The sequence below is a fragment of the Miscanthus floridulus genome, chromosome 19 (genome assembly GCF_019320115.1).
Source record: "Miscanthus floridulus cultivar M001 chromosome 19, ASM1932011v1, whole genome shotgun sequence".
Taxonomy (NCBI): domain Eukaryota; kingdom Viridiplantae; phylum Streptophyta; class Magnoliopsida; order Poales; family Poaceae; genus Miscanthus; species Miscanthus floridulus.
In genome coordinates, this window is record NC_089598.1 from 49,444,677 (window position 1) to 49,468,832 (window position 24,156).

At 42.1% G+C, this 24,156-nt stretch overlaps 1 pseudogene; it reads left to right on the forward strand.

Moving 5' to 3' along the window:
* Positions 1-2,982: 2,982 nt before the first annotated feature.
* Positions 2,983-21,905, forward strand: LOC136526011 (uncharacterized; annotated as a pseudogene).
* The last annotated feature ends 2,251 nt before the right edge of the window (positions 21,906-24,156 follow it).

Sequence of the window (24,156 nt, forward strand, 5' to 3'; positions counted from 1 at the left end):
AGTTTTGCCACTCAACTTGTTTTAGCCATAAAATCTCCGTTTTAATTCCGATTTGATCCGTTCAAGTTGCGTTAGGTTCGTAATTAAGTAATCTACATGTTTATACTACTGTTAAGTAGGTTTTCAACTTTTAAAATTTGAGCTTAGATTTAATCTATTATTTTCCTATAGGAAATCTTGTTTAATTCATAACTTTTCTGTTTTAGCTCTGATTTTTGTGATCCTCGCGTCTGTTTGTTCGTAGCAAGACGTAGATTTGTTTTGTAAACTTTTCATCTTGATTTTATGCTATTGGTGTCCTGTTCTAATCTATAGCCTTGTTTGCTTTGCATGATTGCTCCTGGATGTTTGTATGTTGCTGTGTTATCGAATATAGATGGTGAGCAATTCGTGGGAGATCAAGGGTACAACTTTGACGAGCAGGATCAGCAGGAGTACTTTGCTCAAGGCAAGTATAGCATGGGATCATCCTTGTTTCCTATTCACTTTAATTCATTAAATTCATGTTGCATGTGTCACCTTGATAGGAATTTCCTAGAATTGAACTTTTACCTTGTCACCTACGGGATATGCATTTGGGTAGCTTTGTCAGTGCTCAATTAAACCATGATCTTGTAACTTAACTAATGGTATATGCAATAAACATTAAAATATGACTTTTTAGCAATGTGGAAACAGGGGGCTGGAGTATTTAGCTACTTTCTAAATGCTTCAGATTTCTCTCCCTAAGGACTTATCTGTAAGTTATCATCCGGGACTTACAGTATAGCTGTGAGGGCTACATGGCTCTGGCTTTAGCTCAGTATGAGGATCTTTTTCTAGCTTGTTAGTGGTTACCTTTATTGGCATAAGAATGGCTTGCCGAATCGGGTATAGGACAGCCTCTACTCTTATGTGTATAGTCGTGAAGGAATTGTGTCATTTGATAGGGGGTTCCTATAACTGTTTGCCGAGTGAATCTAATGACCCTAACTTGTTAGACGAATCTTTGAAAGGCTTCATAGTGACCCCTGCCTGCTCACCTTGGAAGTGTTTTGAGAGTTGCAAACCCGGGCATATGGGTATCATGACTCACAGTGAAAGTGTATAACCTCTACAGAGTGTAAAATTGGTATATCAGCCGTGCTCACGGTCACGAGGGGCCTTGGAATATTTACAGAATAGAGGAACACTAAGTATTATTTGTTTATGATATTCATTATTCATGTTTACATTTGATCATGTGTTTTGCATTGGGAATTGAAACAACTTGTGCTACTCTTAAGCTAAAATTGTGACAACTAAAAACTGAACGCTATTAAACCTGTGTCAAGCCTTTTGAGCATCATGAACCCTGTGTTACACTTGTTGAGTATGACATGTACTTACGCTTGTTTATTTTCATTACTTAGATAAAAATCCTGAATGGGTAAAAGATGGCTTTGGGTATGATGATTTTCCTAAGGACTACTAGACTTGTGGTCAACCAGTCGACGTCCCTGTGAAATGGAGCTTCCGCGAGAGATCTTTTATTATTTCCACTATATTTATGTGATAACTCTGTCTTATTCGTGATGTAATAAACATTTGTGATGATACTATTTATAATTTGTCGGTTTATGTGTGTGACTGATCTCTGGGCGCACATAAGATTTTGCACTCCATTTTATCCTTAAAATTGGGTGTGACATTTCTTGATACTATGGTTTCTTGTTCTAAAACTATAGTTTTTTATACTATGGTTTAGTATCAAGAAACTGTAGTTTTAGAACCATTGATGTGCAAAACTGTGGTTTAGAAAAAAGAGGTCTACAGTGGAGTTTTTAAAACTCTGTAAAGTATTTTTTAAAGTATTGGAGAAATACTATGGTTTTACAAAATACTTTGGTTTTTAAAAGCTACTGGGTGTTTGGATACAACAAATCTTGTAGTCTCTAAAACCATGGTTTTGTCAAAACTGTAGTCTTTTTGGAGTTTAGAAACTCCACTCATGACCTCTTTTTTCTCAACTATGGTTTTGTGTCTCTTTAGCTTATAAAACCACAGTTTTGTCATACTACAGTTTTCCAAAACCGCATCATCCAAATAGGCCACAGTTTCTACAATACCATGGTATTCAAAACCATAAAGTCTGTTGCACATCAAATACTCCATGGCACTCTAAAACCAAAATATTTCACAAAACCATGGTATTTTTCTAAAACTTTAAAAATACTTTGTATGTCCTTAATGTTTTGGAGCTTACCTCCCCGGAACAAACGCACATGGGGTACACATCACATCATACGTGTATTGCGACAAATGCTTCCGAATTGAGTTGGTGAACATTTTACACAATCATCACATTTTGCTATGAAAAGAACATCTAGTACATATATATGCCCAAGGACAAGAAATAAAGCAAGCTAGCAGCACTCTGTGTCTCTCCATTTCACTTTGCAATGAAACATAAAGCTAGCATCACACTATTTAATGATTCTCCATGCATCATTGAGGATAACAACGACACCATGAATGGCTTGATACAAAGCCTTGGTCATAAGTTCTCCATCATTGAGGACGTGCATCTTTCTGTTGCTTCATACGGTGGACGATGACCTAACTCCACTGGGGTTAATGACTTAACGTTAGCTTAAGTCTTACGAACTCAGTTTACTATACAGCAGAGCCCCATATCTGCGGCCATATATTCTCCGGCCTAATTAATAACCACACATCTATATGCTTGCACTCTTCTTCTCAACTACTACATACCTTCAGTCCAATAGATCGATCGCTTAACATAACACTGCCTAGCTGCTGCTAGCTTAGCTATACCTCGGCGCCAGCTCTGGCTGTGTCTCCCGTGTTCTGCTGCCACGAAAATGATCCGCCACAACCACAAGTGACACATGAGCATCATCCAGGTCACGAGGTCGGCCACACCGAGCCTGTCGACCACCCGTCGTCCTCTGGAACTGGAAAGGAAGCAAACAATGGCAACGGTGCGAACATGAACAAGAACAAGAGCGATGATGAAGACAAGAACAAGATGGCGGACTCACCACCTACTCCACCACCGCAATCTCCTGAGTATACTCCGGCGGCTCCGCAAGCTCCTCCTAGTCCTAAACATAGGGTCCAGAAGACCGAGGAGGCTTCTGTGGCAGCGAGGACTCCTACTGCAGCCAGCAAAGCTCCCAAGAAAGACGAGCAAGTCATCGCCAGTCCAATCCGCCATGTCGGGCCAGTGGCAGCAGCAGGGGTCGCGGGTTCCACGAGGACGCCACCCGAGAGGCAGCAGATTGCTCGTCGTGGCCATGCCCATGAAGACGATTATGGCTACCCTAACTGATGAGGACATGGCACCTTCGGATACGAACAATGATTATAAGGTGCGCTCGTTCCTACATTTGCATAGTGGATTTGGTTATAATTCACTTGGTTCCACATGTACATGTCACTATTTGATTGTAGGTTTAAATGTGTTTCATAATGGAAGTTCATCAAAGTTGAACTTTTGGTTCGTCGGTAGCCCGACAGTGCCTCATTGGGAATGCCATAACTCATCCATCCGGAGTGCGATCGAGGTCAATGAGCACTTGATGGAAAGCTTGTTTGATAAGCTTTCAAATAGATCTGGTTCCATCTCAATATCACGTCGGCAAGGCCTCCAAATCGCCAATATATTCTGTCGCTGTTTCTGCTGTGAGCTACACTGTCGTTATGGGCTTGTTATTCATCCTTGGGACCCTGGCCCAAGTGGGAGCATACCCCAAGGACTTGGAGAACCCACTAAGAAAGCCCTTGGACGTCCTCCTCCTTGGACACCACCTTAGGAGGCCAGCAAGGACGTCCAAGCCAAGCCAGAGGCCCAGTCCAATCCGAGTTCGAGTCTGCCTCGGCCATCAGGACCAGTCTGCAATAAAACGGACGCTCAGGACGCATCCGAACTCCGTTTTCGATGATCCACATATGGATGGAAAGATAATTTGATAAGGAAGCCAATCCAAGTGGTTTCACATCAAAATCTCTTCGAAATCAACAGGAATCGTCGAAACAAGTCAGTGTCCAGAATCTGTCAGGGTACTGCGACACCTTCTTTTGGGCCGTTGGGCCTTGTAACGTGTTGGGACACCTTTAGGACATGAAGAGGGATCCTTGGACGTCCCTTAGGCTATATAATCAGTAGCCACCACCTACTTTAGGGTTTGGGTTTTGCTTAGATTATTCTGTCAAGAAATAGTTTCGCCGTTCTTCGGTTTGTGAGACCCCAACTCGTGAGATTAATCATACATCTGCAATTTGGTTGCAATCTTTCTTGTTCTTGCTTGTGTTCTTCGTTGCGCAGGTAGGGATTAGCCTTTTGGGTGAGGTCAACCTGGTCCGTGACTTGGTTGATAACCAGAGGAGCTGTGGTGCTAAGATTGCAGGGTTCGATCTTTCGATCTGAAGCCGGATCGGTGTGTCATTCTCCGCCACAACGATAGTTACCATCACCTGACGGAAGATCGGGATTCCCGTCTCCATTAAGTGTTAATCAGAGCTAAGGTATATCGTCAGGTTCACATTTATTCCCTCATTTGAGTGTTTCGCATTCGTCCCATAGTCCAGTGCCATACTCGTTTTTCCTGTCCTATAACCTTCCGCGCCATAGCCTTTGCATATTTCAGTTTCAGAGTTCGCTTTGTTGAGTTTATGTCCTAGGTCAAAGTCTTGTTGCTGGTTGAGATTGTGTTCTTTTCTAGTTTTTGTTGATCCCTTCACCCGCCGCTATTCCGTATCACCATCGGTTTGCATCTTGTGTCCACTAAATCCCTGATTCGAGCAGCTTCCTTAAAACAATCATAACTTTTGCATCCGAACTCGAAACGGGAAAAATTTTATATCTACGGAGAACGCTAGAAAATTTTAGATCTATTTCATCCCAGCATAGCTGAGTTCGCAAAAATTAGATTTGCGAAATTCGATTAGGAAAATTGAGTTTCTGGGCCCACAAGTTTTGATATGCTTTTTAGAGCACAGTCCTAATTTTCTATAGGCCACATCTTTTATTCAATTGAGCTCAAATTTTTTGTGGTTTATTCTTGTGTGCTCCTTGCTGAGAAAAAAATATCAAACGAGCAAAAGCAAGAAAAAAAAAGATTAGACAAAAAAAATAAAAGAAAAAAATAGTAAAAGAGAATAGAAGATATCGAAAAGGAGCACATAAGGAACACTCAATAGCTCTATTGTTTGTTATACCTTTTGCCTTGTTCACATCCGTTGCTACCTTTGATACTTGTTTCCTTTCATCCTTGTTTCCTCTCTTGTTTATCACAACTGGTGATAGGAACACGTATAGGCCAGCAACTAGGACAAGTGCTCTGGACATTTATTCAATATTGCTGTCTGTTACTGACTTGTGTGCCAGATATACATATTACTCTTTGTTTGCCTTCCAAGCTCCACAAATTCTTCAGATCAGTATAGAAAAAGGGCTTTGCAATCTCGGTACCACTACCTCAGAGGTATCACGAACCAGCCGCCGGTTGTACCGCCACTGCTTGCGTTGGTAAGAACTTTGTAAGAGCTTGGTAAGATGTTTCCACTTGCTGTGAAAAGTGACACCACTGCAACCACGTAGTTATTTGGTAGGGATAACTTTCACCGTTTGTTCCTTGTTTTTGTGTTTACAATGACAGGTTGTTCGTATCCACCAACTTATGATGGTATAGGTGCTAATGAGTACATGGAGTGGGAAATTGCCATCGATAACATATTTGCTACTCGCTTTATGTGTCCAAGGAGGAAGGTAAAAAATGCAGCTAGTGTTTTACGATATTCTACTTTATCTTGGTGGGAGTCTTTAGATCCTTCTGATAAACCTCAAACTTGGAATGATATGAAACTTCTTATGCGAGAAACCTTTATTAATCCACCTCCTGTTTTGACTTCATATGATGAGGTGCACCATTTAGAGGAAGAGTCGGTTGTTATTCCTCCTGCTATGCCTAACCTTTTACAGGACAATGTAGAAAAGAGCAAGGATGACGTGACAGAAAATGAGAAGCTCACAGCATCATGTGAAAATTCAGAACCATCAACTATTACCCCTGCTGAACATGAGAGCAAAGGTAATGCCCATGATGCTAAACTCACAGAAGGTGAGAGTTCTCTTGATGTGCTGAATTTTTCCACCAATCATGCTATGATAGAGCAAATTTTAGTGGAGCATTCGCTTGATTTACCTTTGTCACAAGATGATTTGCTTGATGTTTCTTGTGATGAAGATGACTTGCATGATGATATTTATGTTATACCCATGCAATCATTGAAGAATGATCACGCTATATGTGTGCTAAAAATGAGCACTTGTGCTGAAAATAGACTTGTTATTCATAATGCTAGTGAAGTTGATGAGCTGAAATTATTGTCTTCTTTAAATACTTTGGGTTACATTGAATTTGATGTTCCGTGTAATCTTAGTTCTTTAGAGGAGAAACTTTATGCCTATGCTGATTTGCCATGGTTCTCTAGACATACATATTATTTTATTGGAAAATATAATTGTAAAGGAGAGTATATAGTGCATCGTGTCTATATTTGTTCAAATCTGAAATCTCCATATATTGTGCAAAAGTATGATCAACCAAAGGATTGCAATTGCTATAATCTTGTCATGTCGAGTTCCCCTAGTTTTGTTATAAAGAAACATGTTAAATTTCAAGAAGGGGAGCAATGTTGGCTACTACCAACAATGTTTTCTTCATCTAATCCCAAACCGAGGACGGTTTGTTGTCAAGAAGGGGAGGATGATGAGGACATGGCACCTTTGGATACGAACAATGATTATAAAGTGCGCTCGTTCCTACATTTGCATAGTGGCTTTGGTTATAATTCACTTGGTTCCACATGTACATGTCACTATTTGATTGTAGGTTCAAATGTGTTTCATAATGGAAGTTCATCAAAGTTGAACTTTTGGTTCGTCGGCAGCCCGACAGTGCCTTATTGGGAATGCCATAACTCATCCATCCGGAGTGCGATCGAGGTCAATGAGCACTTGATGGAAAGCTTGTTTGATAAGCTTTCAAATAGATCTGGTTCCATCTCAATATCACATCGGCAAGGCCTCCAAATCGCCAATATATTCTATCGCTATTTCTGCTGGGAGCTACACTGTCGTTATGGGCTTGTTATTCATCCTTGGGAGCCTGGCCCAAGTGGGAGCACACCCCAAGGACTTGGAGAACCCACAAAGAAAGCCCTTGGACGTCCTCCTCCTTGGCCACCACCTTAGGAGGCCAGCAAGGACGTCCAAGCCAAGCCAGAGGCCTAGTCCAATCCGAGTTCGAGTCTGCCTCGGCCATCAGGACCAGTCTGCAATAAAATGGACGCTCTGGACGCATCCGAACTCCGTTTTCGATGATCCACATATGGATGGAAAGATAATTTGATAAGGAAGCCAATCCAAGTGGTTTCACATCAAAAGCTCTTCGAAATCAATAGGAATCATCGAAAAAAGTCAGTGTCCAGAATCTATCAGGGTGCTGCGACACCTTCTTTTGGGCCGTTGGGCCTTGTAACGTGTTGGGACACCTTTAGGACGTAAAGAGGGATCCTTGGACGTCCCTTAGGCTATATAATCAGTAGCCACCACCTACTTTAGGGTTTGGGTTTTGCTTAGATTATTCTGTCAAGAAACAGTTTCGCCGTTCTTCGGTTTGTGAGACCCCAACTCGTGAGATTAATCATACATCTGCAATTTGGTTGTGATCTTTCTTGTTTTTGCTTGTGTTCTTCGTTGTGCAGGCAGGGATTAGCCTTTTGGGCGAGGTCAAGCTGGTCCGTGACTTGGTTGAGAACCAGAGGAGCTGTGGTGCTAAGATTGTAGGGTTCGATCTTTCGATCTGAAGCCGGATCGGTGTGTCATTCTCCGCCACAACGATAGTTACCATCACCTGACGGAAGATCGGGATCCCCGTCTCCATTACTAACCCTAGTGCTTCTCCCACTGTGGTGGCGGTGCCGGCTGCCAACAACTTCCATGGAGATCGTGGGCATGGTGTGCTCATCATGCTCATGCATACGTTGGCAAGGATGATCGCAAGACTACAGGCAGAACACGGCAGTGATGATGTGAGCAACAAATATACTGCATGCTACGCTGTCTCACGAAATATACAAATTCCATACACATTGTTATCAACGTCCTAGAGCTAGCATTTCAGTCTCACAAAGGTGTTGGTACTTAGGATTTCTACCTAAGTCAGACTCTCGGTCATGGTAGGCGCCTTTGATGTGTACAATCTGGTCTAATATGAAGTTGCAAAGGTCACCGACGAGCTCTAAGAGTTGGTCATTCTTGTATGGGTCTTTTTTCATTCCTTTCTCTTCTTTCCACTACAAGAGAACAAGTTTTGATTTAGTATTTCATACCATGTACGAAGTTTTTATACTATGGGTGAAGAGGTTCGAACTTACCCTTAAGGGGTGTCTCCTGTAGGCACCGGTGTTACTCATCATAGAACATATATAGTATCCACAATGTACAGCCCCAGGCTTCTGCTTGGGGTACTGTGTGTTTTGCATATAAAAATGTTAAGTAATGCTTTTGACAGCCATGTAATGGAGTACTAAAGAAGTAAGTTACACTTACCGCACATAGTGTTTTTATAGCTAGCTTTTTCTTCCTTGCTGGATCATGCCTTCCATGATGACTAGTGACATAGAACCTAAATGCCCTGTTCAAATTATTTTAGCAAATACAACTTGTTAGTATCCAAAAATGAACGTTACAAGTATGTATACAAACATATAAGCTAATGAGGATTGTCGATATGCATACGTCTTGAGAATCAATATGAAGTCTTTGTATGTCACCGGGTCCCTATCTATTGAATCAAAGACCCATGCCATGCTCTTCCCGACATCGACGGCTATACAAATCCAGTGGTTGCTGCATGGATTTAATTATAGAACTAGATAAGCTCTTTTGCATCGAATAGAATATATCGAACAAAGCTTTAAGTATAGAGTTGAACTTACTCGAAGTTGTATGGTAGCCATATAGTAAAGTGTTGTTGGAGAGTTTTGAAAGCCAGGGCAATGTATGTCATAACCTTAAGGGACTCTTCCCTTAGTTTCGCCGTATGAATGTGCTCTTTCTCCCGAAGAGTCTTTGCAGCAGCTAGCTCTTTGGCATCCAGTTTCCACTGTTTAGGGTAATTAAAATTTGTTTGGGCTATAGCTTGAGGGTCTAGATACCTAGCTTTCACACTTGGCATTTGTTTGACAATGTGCACTTGCATTCTACAAATCACGGTGTGGGTTAGTTACAACAAAATTCAAAGATTACATTCATATCATATTGGGAGGACAAGGACTTACGGGCACCACGTGCGAATTATATTCATCTCCATTTCTCCCAGGTGAAAGCATGTGTGCATGTCATTGAAGTCAAAGATAATTTTCTCGGCTGGGCTTCCAAATGTGCCAGTGGGGAAGCATGCTTGTATGTGGTCTATGCTCGTTGGGAGAACACGCAAGTACCAATTATAGAACCTTCTCATTCCAAGTGGTAGGCGCTGGATGTCCCAGTTTGGTAGGAAGAGCTTGCCTCTTTCATATGTTTTCGGGCAATCCTTTGACCATTTGATGGCATCAACATTTGGATACTGCTTTGTAATTTGGTGGAGTTTGCTAGTGACGGCCTCCTCAGAACCCCGTGATGGGACTTTTTTTAACTTAGTTCTCAGGCTTGAACTAGTCATGGGAATACCACTTGGACACCGACAAGACGTCTTTCATCGGAACATAAACTAGCCTTATGGTGATTGGATGCTTCTTTCGAAGTTCCCATTTAGGCACGTCCTCATCTTCTTGTGCATCACCTTCTTCAGGAGGCACTCGTTGTTCATGTATCGGCTATGCTTGTTGAGAAGACTGTGGCATCTCATCATGCACTTGCTCAGTACGAGCTAGAGAAGGTTGTGGCATCTCATCAGGCACATGCTCGCTAGGAGGTGGGGAAGAATGTGGCATCTCAGGAATGTGGTGGTCACGAGACGGTGAAAATATCTCCCCGACCTCAACAACTTGCTCCAAATTTGGGAGAGGGGGAGGCGACGAAGAAGCAGTCAATATAATGTCCCGTTTGTGCCAGAGGATGAACTGCCCCATAACGTCTCTAAGTAACACCAGCCCCTCAGGAGTTGTGTAGTCTATCCTCCACTGCATAAACTCAAGCTTCACGGTATGCACCTTGATCCTAGTGTAGTCTGGCGGTATCTTATTATTGTGGTGTAAACCACTAGGAGGATGTGCCACACCCGTTGCCACCTCCATGACAGTGTTCTACCGGCCGCTAAGAAACACCAAGGTGCAACTAGTTGATTCCTGTTTGCGATCAACAGGGGTTGTGGCTGCAGTGGAACCTTGGCTGTTAGGAACTTTTGGACGGCTGCCAACTAATACCAGTTCTCCTGGCGGCGTCACTAATATCTGTGGCTCTATAGACAGTCCTTGCTCCTCCAGCGCCTTCGCAACTAGAGCCTTCACTTGGAGCTCAAGATTAGTCTCCCAATCTTTGCCATGTTTCTTGTACATGTGCCTATCCTCTTTGAATCCTTACTTCCAGGTCATCCCTTTCCCTAGCCCCCCTGGTGCGGCCTGTGTGCTCCTTGTTTCCCAAGCCAAAGCTAAGTTCGTCCCTCTCTCCGGAAGGATTGAATGAGCCCTTTTCCTTGTCTTTAGCATATTTTAGTATCCTTGATACTGTCTCTTGGGTCTTCGGCTTATCAAACTTAAGATTACCGCTGGATGATTCTGTACTCCTCGCATATATCCAATTCCTTGAGCGTACCTTCAAATTTGTCACATTGATATTCCCAGCAGCTGTGGTCTCTTCGTCCATCTTTCTAAACTACCCTTCCTTGGCATAGTAGCCACCAGGGCCTAGATGATGGTGGTGTTTGTTACTCTTTGTCAGCTCGGTGTCACGAGCACTGAGCTCCAATGCCTTCGGTGAAGTCTTTTGAGCCACGAGCTCCTCCCATTGACTATGAGTTATTTTACCGAACTCGTTGAAGGGAATTAACCCCTTTTGGATATACTTCGTGTTGAGCTCCGACCTCCAACGTCGGAATGACTCTCCCATCATCCTGAAAGCATTTTTTTACCAGTTCGTGCTTACCCTCCGAAAATCTAAAATTGAACTTCAACTGCCTATCCCATAGTTCATTCATTTTGTTCTTTGGTACCCCTTTCTAGTTAGAGATTGCTGGGTTCAATTTATCTCTTACTAGGGTCCTAATTGCATTATGGAATCGTCCTCTTAATTCCTTCGGCTCAAGGATCTCCCCTACTGGCCCAACCTCCGTTATCACATAGCATGCCTTATCTGGATATAGATTTCCTTTTTTATCCCCTCGTTTCCTCTTAGGCTTGGTAGTCATGGTTGTGTCTTGAGGTTGTGGAGCAGAGGCATCATGATCCGTCTCTATGGTTGTTGCATCTGCTCTCCTTTTCTCTACTCCGTCTTGTCCAGCGAGATGTCGTGGATGTCGACGTCATCTTTTCTGAGTTTTAGGAGGGACCTGTATATACAATAGGTCAAAGTGTTAGCAGAGGTAACACAGCCAAAGCTTTAGCAAAATTTACAAGCTAAGGCTTTTTCCCTACCTCCTCGTTCGGGTCAAAATCCTTGTCCAAATCTTCCTCCGTTGGCCTCCTTCTGGCTTCACATGGGAAAGGATCCTCAGGACTTACATATCCCTCTTCTGAGTCATCATCATCATCATCATCCTCTTCTTCTTCGCCTTCAGCAGCCTCTCCTGCTCTTCCTTCTGCTCCCCCTTCCTCCTCATCATATTGCTCCTGAGTAAGCATCACTTCTAGATCCTTTTCTAACTTGTTATCGAACTGCTCCTGAGTTAGCTGGTCCTCTAGTGCTTGCTCCTCATAGGTTGGCTGCTCATCATGCTCGGGGCATCGGGCTGCACTGTCTGGTGTCCACGACATTATTTCGCGCTTTGTTCTAATAGATGCAAGAAAGTATACTTTAGGTATGTGAGAAGGTATAAGAAATAAAAAAGGTCTATAAACCAAAGTAGTCCTATAAAACAACAATATATAAAAAACGAGTAGTAGCAGTAGTAGAGGCCTCAGAAACATGTCAATCATCATTTGATCATGAACTTGGAGCATCAAGGCATCATAATAGAGAAGAGATGAGAAGGTAATGTAGGGGCGGCTACTAATGATGCCACGTTCCTCACAAGTTCTTGATCATCAGCTCATATTCCATATAATGTATGGACTTGGACAATTTCATCATCGACAAAACAAAGGAGAGGAGAGGAGAGGGGAGATTTGGCAAAAAAGCAACATCTGCTTAACAAACATAGAGAAAAAAAGTTGTAAAAAAGTAGCTACTGCTTCCCAAACATAGAGGATAGGAAAAATATCCAAAAAACAGTTGACTGCTGCCACATGGTTGGAAGACCCCTGCAGATCAAAATCTGGTAACTTAGATGTGGTAAATAATGGATTAGAGTAGAGGAGGAGTAATAGTAGATAGAGTAATAGTAGAGGAGTAGAGTAGAGGAGGAGTAGAGAAGTGAGCCACTTAGTAGTATAGGGAAGTGAGTAGAGTAGCAGCCAGCAGCTAGGGAAGAGAGTAGAGTAGCAGCTAGCTAGTAGGAGTAGGAGTAGCTAGCAGTAGCAAGTAGAGTAGTAGTAGTAGTTCAGTAGAGTAGTAGTAGTAGTTCAGTACAGTAGGCAAGTGAATACACATGCATGCAAACTGCTACAATGAGGTGTAGTAGTAGTAGTTCAGGAGAGTAGTAGTAGTAGTTCAGTACAGTAGTTCAGTAGAGTAGTAGTAGTAGTCAGTAGCTAGCAGTATCAACACACATGCATGCAAACTGCTACAACCAATACAGCTTAGGCAAGTGAAATCAACTAATAAATAAATAAAACTACTTGCAACCTAAAAAGATGACCAAAATTCGTGCAAATGACAAAGTTCAGAACCTAAGCTAACTGCATGTGCTTGCTACCACCACCGAACTAAGGAGGTCAAACAAATGTAACCTAATACACTTTTCATAGAAAAACAAACAAAAAGATATGAAAAAATGCAATAGCTGTAAAATTCGAAGGATAATAAGTTAAATGTATGCAGACAATAAACTCTGTTTGAAAGTTTAAATAAATAAGTTAATGAAATATGCTTCATGAAATCTAACTTCTAGACCCCCAAGCCAGTGAATAAACATCAAGGGAAATGTATTTTATTTCAAAATACATCATTATCCGACCTTTCAAGAATAAATTAGCTCAGTGTGACATATATCATGTGCACGAATCAAAACATATCAAATAGCATATAAAGAGTTCAATTATGAAATTTGTATAATGATGCATTTCCAAGTTCCCATTTTTGTACAGCAACAATTCTTAACATTTCAACTAGCATATCAGCATCATCAATGTTAATAAAAAACACAGGATCCCAATTTCTAGTAAATATTCCATCAGAGTATCACATTAGCATGTGAAGTATCATTGGATTATCACAAAACTATGTTGGTACAGTTGGAATTTGGATGATCCCTTTGCAATAATCAAAAAAATTTGTGCTTTGTTCTGGCTCGGGGAATTTATAATTCCATCAGATCATGCCACAAGCTGAATGCATGTAGAGTGGATTATCACAACCACAATGCTGGGACAGTTTTGTTTAGACCAGTTTTGGATCCCCAACGATGGGACCATGATATTGGGTTCGATGCCATCAATTTTGAAGCATCTCAAGAGTTGAAAAAGAATGTCTCTGGAGCAATTACAGGACAGATGAGAAAGGACAAGGAAGACATGTATATCCATTCAGAATGTTCAGTAAGTTACAAGGCTCAGAGAGGCTGCTCCTTGATGGGGGGGGGGTATGGATATACAAACGGCAAGTAGAGATTTGGTCTGTACCGTTCATGGGGATGCCAAGTTCCGCAATCTGCCTTGGAACACTACTAGAGGTGGCATTTCTGTTACTAAGTTTGGCAACAAGTACTTTGCTGGTGCCAAGTTAGAAGACTCTATTACCATTGGGAAACGAGTTAAACTAGTAGCCAACGCCGGTAGAATGGCTGGCTGTGGGCAAGTGGCACATGGAGGTGGTGTGGAGATAACAGCAAGGGGGAAAGATTAATCTGTGCGGGAAGAGAGTGTCACGGCAGCAGTCTTTGCTTTGTCGTTTGAAAAGGAAATTGTAATACAAGTGTCACTTTGTCGATATGGAAAAAGAAATCCTCCACATATGAATAGATTGATCATAAATAACGAAGTTAAAAGCACCCAGTAACTCTGCAGCGACAAGATGAAAAAGGGTAATTTATGGAACAGTCTTAGCCTCCAAACTTGATTTCTAGCATCAGCACAGTCAAGTTATCCGTATTGACAGAAATGTGATTTCAATCTACAATCATGTTGTTCCCAACATCAACTGGTATACCACTACCCTTTCAGAAAAAATGGACACCACTACTAGTAAATAGAGAATCATGATAGGACATTAAATGGTTGATAAAGCACTCATGACAATAAGCAAGATTGCCCCTAATATGAAGTGCATGCTAGATTGCTAGCTTTGACAAATGTGTAACTTCAAAGTGTTGAGCTAATGCGCTATTGCAGGTTGATGAAATCCATGTTCAGGCAATTGGGTTCAGAAACAGAGAAATAACTTAATTAGCATATGTATGCGTCTGATTATGGTTATGAAACTGCATTCTGCAACGTCATACGAACTCAAACAAATTTAGAAGGCATCCTTTCCAGCAAGATCTCCTAAAATTAGTTCATAAGTTTCATCTAACAGTACTGATGACTGCTCATGGACAAACTAAACCTCCTAAATCAGGGAATGCAGCAGTACTAGACAACTACATGTTGCAGAAACATTCATCACCTAATGTTGTTGAGATTCGAAGCATGTAATTACAGAACCAAGGTACTACTATCAGACAAACTTCTCTAGCAGGGATCATTTGCAAGAAACAAGCAAGCAGAGTAGAATTTAGTTTGCTAGAACATAGTTCATACCTTGGCCTGGGTGCAGCAGGTTCCAAGTGAGGAGGTAGCGGCTGGAGCCCGTCTACGGCAGCGGTGCCTCAAGCACGTTCACAAGCTCGTGCTGGTTGGCCTCATAGTCCACCACTCTGCGCTCGGGGACGTTCACGCCGAAGAGCCGGTGGTGCAGGTCGAAGTAGACCACATCTGGGTTCGCCGGGCTCACGGTTAGGGTTAGCTGTAGGCACAGCTCGACAAGAGCCCGAGACTTCTCCACCTCCCTGTATGCTAGTGCAGTGTGAAGATCCCACAGCTGGGCGTCGTAGCTGGCCCACGCGCTGAGAACCATGGTCGGGCGGGTTGTGGCGGCGAGAGCGGTCGCCGTGGTCGGTAGGCGGGCGGGGGAGGAGGATGAGAAGGGGAGGGGTCGGGGATCTAGGCCGCTACATCGGGAGAGGTCTGGGGGTGCGGAGAGGGGGCGCGGGCGTTGGGACAGGTACAGGAGCCTGACGACGTCGGAGGAAGAAGAGAGCACCCTATAGGCTTTCACCCATGCGCCCTTGTATTTATACTCAGGACGATTTATAGGGGCGGTTCCTGATCCAGCCGCCCCAACAAATATTTTCTATTTTTCAAAATTATTAATTCTGTATTTTTTATATCACAAAAACACAAAGTAATATAAAAACAATTGTATATATGCACAAATATAATATTTTGTCTTATTCTATATATGCAAAAATATATATAAAAACAATTGTAGTTAAAACAATATAGAAAACAAAAAAAACAAAAAATAAAAATTGGAATTTTAAAACTTTGACTACAATTTTATGACACTAAATGAAATAAAATGAAAATATTGTAAACATAAAAGTTGTATAACTCATCAACATGTACAACTTTTATTTTGGTCATCTTGTCATGTGACTTTGTTTGAACGATTCAAAATTTGAAATTCAAACAATTTCAACTTGAAACAATATTTTGAAAGAGTAAATGATTTCAGATGAAAAACTCATGAATACCAAAGTTGTAGAACTCATCAATATGTACAACTTTTATTTTGATCATATTTTCATTTGACCAAATTTGAACAGTTGAAATTTTGAATTTCAATAAATGGCAACTTCAAACAAGATTTTGAAACTTTAAATGATTTCAACAATAAAAGTCGTGAACATAAAAGTTGTTGAACTCATCACTATCTACAACTTTTATTTTGGTCACTTCTTCATATGACAAAGTATTACTAAACATTGTCCACAAATTCACATGACTCAGTTTCATGAACTATACGAGAAACATGTTGATTTGTGAACAATGTTTACTATCACTTTGTCAGATGAAGAAATAATCAAAATAAAAATTGTAGATCTTGATGAGTTATATAACTTTGGTATTCATCACTTTTTCAGCTGAAATCATTTAATGGTTGAAAATCTCGTTCGAAATTTTTATTTTTTTTAAATTTGAAAACTTGAAGTGCTTAAACTTTGTCAAATGAAAAGAATGACCAAATCAACACACTAACTTGATAGGGTAAGGTTTTAGAAAATTTTAGAAAAAAAAATCATCACATTTGGAGTTAGTATGAGGGAGAAAGACTAGTTACAAATTTTACCCAGAGATTAAAAAGAAAAATCACAATTGTTCATGATGATCAATGATGAACAAGTGTGATTTCTCTTTTTAATCTGTGGCTGAAACTTGTAACTAGTTTTCTCCCTCATACTAACTCCAAATGTGATAGTTTTTTTCCTAAAATTTTCTAAAATCATGCTCTATCATTTTAGTTTAGTCATCTATCTTTGTCACTAATTTTGAACAATTCAAATTTTGAATTTAAAAAAATGACAGCAAACCATATTTTTAAACACTAAATGATTTCAGCTATAAAGGTGATGAATATAAAAGTTGTATAACTCATCAAGATCTCCTACTTTTATTTTGGTCATTTCTTCATTTCATAAAGTGTTAAGTGATTTCAAATAGATTCATCTGGATGTTGCAAAGGGTAGTCTCACACACATGCATAAATATAGTCTCACACACATACAAAAATATGTAGTCTTACACACATACATAAATATATAGTCTCACATGCATGCATAAATGAAGTCTGACAAACACACATTTACACAAACACTCCACGTTCAACAACTAACTAGCCCGCTGTAACGACTTTCCTCTTGACACCTTTTCATTCCCATGGCAATATGTCTTTGGGTAGGTTCTTTTCCACAACACTGATCTTCTTAGGAAAGTCTATGAATAGCGGCATCTCATCGTAGTTATTGTAAGCTTCAACATCGTCCATGCCATCAACTCCAATAATGTGTTTTTTCCCGGAGGCAACCATGTGCTTTGTCTTTTTCTTCGGGGGGAGGTTACTTTGTGGGTCAGACATATAGAAAACTTGTGCGACATGTGAAGCGAGCACCCAAGGATCATCTTGGTAGCCTAGATTCTCGAGGTCTAGGACTCTCAATCTGATCTCGTTCAGTTGGTGTTGTTTGATCCAGCGGCATCGAAATAGGGCCACCGTTATATCCCTTCCATAGTCATGTTCCCATATCTCTTTAATGATGCCAAAGTATTGGATCTTTCGCCCCAATCCATCAAGAGCCTCTATTCGAACGCCTCTGTTTTGGTTCACATATTTACTATCCTTTGTGTGGGTATAGTACGTATACCCATTAATATCATAAGCATTCCAAGATGTCACTTGTCTCGATGGCCCCTCCACCAATCTACTGATGGTAATAGAGTCTATGGTTTCTTCAGGCCGTATGATTTGGTCCTTCAACCATGTAGTTAGTCATTGCTTGTGTTGTTTCATGACCCAATCATCCGAACGGTCATTTCTCTCCGCCATAATGATAGCCAAGTGTTCATCAATGTACGGTTGCATCAGTTGTGTACTCTGCAAGACACTATAATGCGCCCGACTCACCTCTTTGTAATCATGGTCGATGAACACTTTTCTACCACTGGTGCCCTTCTCAGACAGCCAACCCTTGTGACGAGAATTGGGTTTACCAATCCCTTTCTATACTTTTAGGTACTCTTGACAGCACTCGACGACTTCTTCAGTACTGTAACCCTCTATCATGGAGCCCTCTGGGTATGCTCGATTATGCACGTATCAAATTAGAACCGACATGAACCACTCGTAGGACCACATTTCATGCAAGTAGCAAGGGCCCAGCGCCTGTATCTGATGAACCATGTGAATCATGAGATGTGGCATTATATAAAAAAAAGCAGGAGGTAAATACATCTCCAGTTGGTTTTGTGTCTCCACCACAAATTCATGTAGGTCACTCAGCTCTTGCTTGCCAATCGTCTTCTGTGAGATCTTCGAAAAGAAGAAGTAGCACATGTGGGTGATGGCCATTTTTAAGAACTCTGGCTTTATAGCCCTGATTGCAATAGGTAGAAACACTGTCAGCATCACATGGCAATCGTGAGCCTTGCAATGTGTTATTGACAAGTCCTTCATCGACACTAGCTTCTTCACATTTGCTGAAAACCCAGTCGGGACTTTGACCCCCCTCAGGAAAGTTCATATAGCTCTCTTCTCGTCTGGTGTTAGGTTGAAGCACGCCGTGGGCAGAGTGTATTTTCCATTAGCCTCAGGTACCGAGTGAAGCTGTGGCATCATGCTTAGCTGCACCATGTCTTTCCGTGCTTTTAGACCATCCTTTGACTTGTCTGTGTCCATCAAGGTAGCAATGAGACTCTCAAAGACATTCTTCTGCACGTGCATAGCATCAATGGCACGGGGGACCTCCAAGTTTGGCCAATAAGGCAGATACTGAAAGAAGATCGATTATTTCTTGAAAGGTACGCCTTCGACAGGAGGTGTGCTTCTATCTCTGTCCGTCCCATCTGAATTCTTCTTTCCATAGACGACACGTATGTTTTTCACCATTCTATACACGTGTTCTCCATTATGACGTCTCTCTGGAGGGGGTTCAATCTCCGGGGCGTTGTCATAAAATCTAAAGAACAATTTGATGTGGTACTTGTGACTTGTCTTTAAGAAGCGTCGGTTCCTTAGGTACACCCATGTAGTACCATCCAAGCAAACCAAGCATCCCGTCTTCCCTTTGATCTATCTAGACAAAGCAAACAACGTGGGGTAATCATTGGTAGTAACAAATATTATTGCTCTACATATGAAGTCCTCCTTTCAGAATGCATCATACATCTGCTCCCCATGCCTCCATAGCCTCTCCATTTCTTGCATCAAAGGCTCGAGGAACACGTCTATATCAATGCCTGGTTGTTTAGGGCCAGAAATAAGAATAGTGAGGAGAAGGTACTTTCTCTTCTGACACAACCATGTTGGGATGTTGTACATGGTCAAGATCACTAAGTATGTGTTGTGGTCGCTCATCCTCTCATTGAAGGGATTCATTCCATCGGTGCTCAAGCCAAACCGTACATTCCTTAGGTCATCGCTGAATTCTTTGTGCTTCTCATCAAACCTTTGCCACTGACTACAATCAGCCGGGTGTGCAATCTTATCATCATCCACCTTGCGCTCATCATCCCACCATGTTACGAGTGCGGCTTCTTTAGGGTTTAGGAAGATACGTCTCAAGCGGTCGGTCACTAGCAGGTACCACATTACCAAGGCATGAATTCTTCTCTGCTTTGCATCGTTGCCTAATGGAGTGTCCTCTAGGGGCTGAGATTCTTGTACCACCTTTTTTGTACCCTTCTTATTCCTCTTTTTCCCTGTGGAGGCTTCATCCCCACCGTAAATGTCATTGTTCTTGTACCGGCTGGCCCCACACCGGGGACATTTATCCAGTGACTTGAACGTTTCGCCATGAAAATATATACAGTGGTTGGGGCATGCATGGATTTTTTCAACCCACATTGTCAATGGACTTATGACCTTCTTCGCTTGGTATGTGCTGGCGAGAACTGAGTTTGGTTGTGGCAGCACCCATGACAGGAGATGCAATAGATCATTGAAACTACAGTCTGACCAACCATACTTAGCCTTCAGGATGAGTAGCTCAAGCACAAAATGTAGCAATGTCTAATGTGTCGGACAACCCTTTTCAACACCATACACAGTCTCCTTCGATGCTTTTGTCACCCTTTCAAAATTTTCTAGACCTTTCGGGCTATTTAGTAAAATCTCTGTTCCAAGGGCTCGAATAATGTCCTCCAAATCATCTTCATCCCCGACACGTTCTCCACCATCATTATTGGCACCACCTTCGTTGTTACCATCCCAACCACCAGCATCACCACCTTGTTCATTGCCAAACTCAAAATCCATTCGTGCATCAAGCTCTGCTGAATATTGGAACAGATATTCTATGGTTTCATCGTCGTATTCCTCCTCATCCTCGTCGTTAACAATAACCGTTTCACCATGATGATCCACACTGTGTAGTCCTCAACAAATCCTCGCATAATCAAATGTGATCTAATGATAGTCACATCTGTCCATGCCATACGGTTCTTGCAATCTTTACAGGGACAAATAATTATATCCTTATTCTCTTTCAATGTCGTTGCATGCTTCTTTGCGGCTTCAATAAATTTATCCACCTCTTCACGGAAACCTGCCTTGAACCTTAACGAACCATACATCCAAGAGTTCCTGTACTCCATCTTTTACAACAACAACAAAACAAACATTAAAGGACTACTTATTCAGATATATATAAAAATGAATCAAATTAATAATTACTTGAGAATAATTGTATATACTTCAGATATATATGAATATAAATCTAATATAATTACATGAAGCATACAAACACACCATGGTAGAGGAAAATTAATTAATGGCCTATTTATCTATAAATAATTAAAATACATATTTATTGATTACAATAAACAATTTCAAAGACAACAATTAGCAACAATTATACTTTACCCAATATCTTTCATACAAACCCTATTCCAATTTTATCAAACATAAATTTATAAAAACAAAATTAATAAAAAAAAACAAACCCTAGATCTAGATCTACATGTACATGAAACATGCATAAAACTAACTAATTGTTCAATAAAATCAAGAAACATGGACCAAATAAGAGTATGATCTTGTTCCCCTCCCTAATTTACCCTAGTACATTTAAAACTTAGGTCTAATTTGCTTCATAAGTAGCTCAAGCACCGTAGAAGAGAGAGAAAAACAAAACTTTAATTACTCACTAACCAACCAATAAAACTTCAAAAAAATATGTGGAATAGCATTTTCTTACCTTCTACAACCTCTCCACCAATGAATTTGAGATCAAAACCTTCCCCCTTAGTAGAGCAATTTTTGGGAGATACACAAGGTCTCCCCACCTTTCTTTCACGGGTTGGAGTGAGTGACCCAAGAAGGAAGAAGGTGTTGCAGTTGTTTTATATGTGGGTCATTTGTAGGGGCGGCTCAATCACCAACCGCTCCTACAAATAGCAACACCGGGGACGGCTGGTGAGTGAGCCGCCCCTACAAATCAGACCCATTTGTATGGGCGGCTCGTATCACCAGCCGCCCCTGTTGTTCATTTATAGGGGCGGCTGGTGTCTGGGCTCCCGAGCACGCCACTGTAGGGGCGGCTCCATCACCAGCCACCCCTACAAAAAATTCGTCCTGTTGCTAAAAAACGTTTTTTACGTAGTGTGTGAATCCATATATTATACTGTATATATGATCTCGGTTGTCGCTTTTAACAACTTCTTCAAGTTCAGATTAGTTGTGTACATTTTGCTCGTCCTTTAATTTTCCGGTTTTCCCTCTGTTTTCCTCTCCGTCAGATTGGTGACAAATGTCGCCAAGCATCTCCGATCCATAACCAAAGTGCGTGCAAATCATTCTTGTTTGTGCTCTACTGGCCTGCCCGCGACCAGGACCAAGGAAGAATTAGGTTCGTCAACTGAAGATACCACATGTGCTTGTGCCAGACGGCCGGCAAGTTCATGGATGAGAAGGAATAAGAGAACTTCTTTCTTTCCCCTTTCTTTTTCTCCAGGAGTGATGCGCGTGTCGTCTTCCTTTGTGACACTTTTCTCTAATTAATTCTGTGTCCCTCTAAGGAATTGGAATTCGTGGTAGAAATTAAGATCTGTAGACCATTTTTTTTCTTTTTCGCTAACGTTTATATGAAATTTTTGAAATACGTGGCAGATACTTAGGGCGTGTTTGGTTTCGTGTACATGCTCCAGCCATGCCCGCGGGGTGCGGCCATCCACTGTTTGGTTGCCTGCCCATCGCGGTCAGGGCCTGCCCCCGCGCATGCAACCTCCGTCCCAGGGCCATGCTGCTTGAGTACGCAGGATTCGGGCGTTCCTGCCGAGCATGTCCCGCAGGGGCTCTCGCGAGCGCGCGCTGAGCGCACGGGAGGCTCTCCTGGCCATCGCGAGCACATGCAGCCATGTAACCAAACAGCGTCACTGTGTAGCCTAGCTGAGTTAGTGTATACAACCAAACACACCCTCCTGTACGTCCAGGGCATGGTTAAAGAGGGCATGTCTCGCCGGTGCGAGCCAGGCTAGCCTGGTGCGGGAAAACAAACACACCCTTAGTATTCCTTCGTTCTACATGTTCTGGGGAGGCACATAATTATTCTGTTTGTGTTAAGAGTAATTTAAGTTTTGTGGTTTATCCGTTTTGTTGCCGATCGACACACAAAAATAAACTGCAGCATGTCATCATTTCCACCGAGAAAGATAATGGAGAGACATCGGGAGCCGGGAGACACATAAGGTGCCAAAGGCAGCAACATGAGCAAGTTAATAAATGGAAATAGGCAAGGGAAAGAAATGAGCTAGAGGCCAGCTTCTTTGGGTCTCGCTTATTCCAAGAAATAAGCATGATTATCTGATAAGCCACGATCTAGAAAATTTGCTAGCGTTGAAGCCACGATCTGGAGAATCTGTTAGCGTTGGTGTCCTGATTATTTCCAGTAGATTATCAGAAAAAAGAAAAAAGAACATTTTGAACTAGGAACCTTGGACTTTTCTCAAATCGCGTACCACTATTTACTACTATTCCTATGAGTCTATAGCCTTGCAACTAGATGTAGATAAAAATTTCAATTTCCATCCCAGTCCTTCTTCTTCAAAATCGATGCAGGAGCTTAGAGATCCAAGCGTGCTCCAGGCGAGGAGGAGCTCTCGAGTTCCAGCGGCTGGTGGGAGGAGCTGGAGATCCAGCGGGCAGCGGGCGACGGGCAGGCGTCATATGGAGCTCCGGCATCGTGGACCTAGCCGTTGCCGGTGGATCTAGGGGACGGTCGGGCTAGAGGGAGGCGCTGTGGAGGGAGGTGGCGGTGGGGATGGCATGGCGGTGCGGCGCATGCACTGGAGGGAGAAGGGGCCCAGCGCACAGGAGGGAGAGGAGGGGGCACGAGAAGGGCAGGCAGGGAACCCAACTCCGTGTTTTCCAAATTGCGAAGCTAGACTCGTGTTTCGGACGAGCCTCCAACACGAACGTGCGTTCACCCAGTCGTCGCAACCCGTTCGGCAGGATTATCGGCTTCTTACGGTACCAGACGTGCTCAAACGCGGAAACAACCGGACCAGAGTTAAAATGTCAGATCGCAGTTCAAACCCACACTACACCAACGTATCATATCGATCCTGTGAGCCCCACCGCGACCTGATGGTTGCAGGCACATGCGTTGCAGTTGGCCGAGCGCGCGATTGTGTCGGAGACTGTTGGCATGATCCACGGGCATTATGCATTCCGTGGGGGCGCTAACGGCGACGGCGAGGATGCCAACGCCGCATAGTGCTGCCCACGCGAAAGCTCAAGTTGCTGCACAGGCATGTGACACTGAGCTTGGCCGTTTTGTCCAAGGGCATTTTGGCCTTTTTATCCAGAGTCCTCTCTTCTTGCAAGACTTAAAAACTTAATTTAGTAGATCAGTGTGTTACACACAAAATCCACAACTATATAGTGTCTAAATCAACGAGTGGAATGTGCTGCGCACAAAACCACCGTTTCTTGGTCTCTTGTCCTGGAAACAAAATTCCCAAAAATACCCTCCAACAGTTATATAGCCATCTTCTATTTTGGATTTCTCGCTAGCCAAAAATAAAAAGTATAGCAATTGTTTCTTGAATGAAGAGTAGAAAGATATAAAAAACGATTTTTATGTAAATAACTTTCCAAAT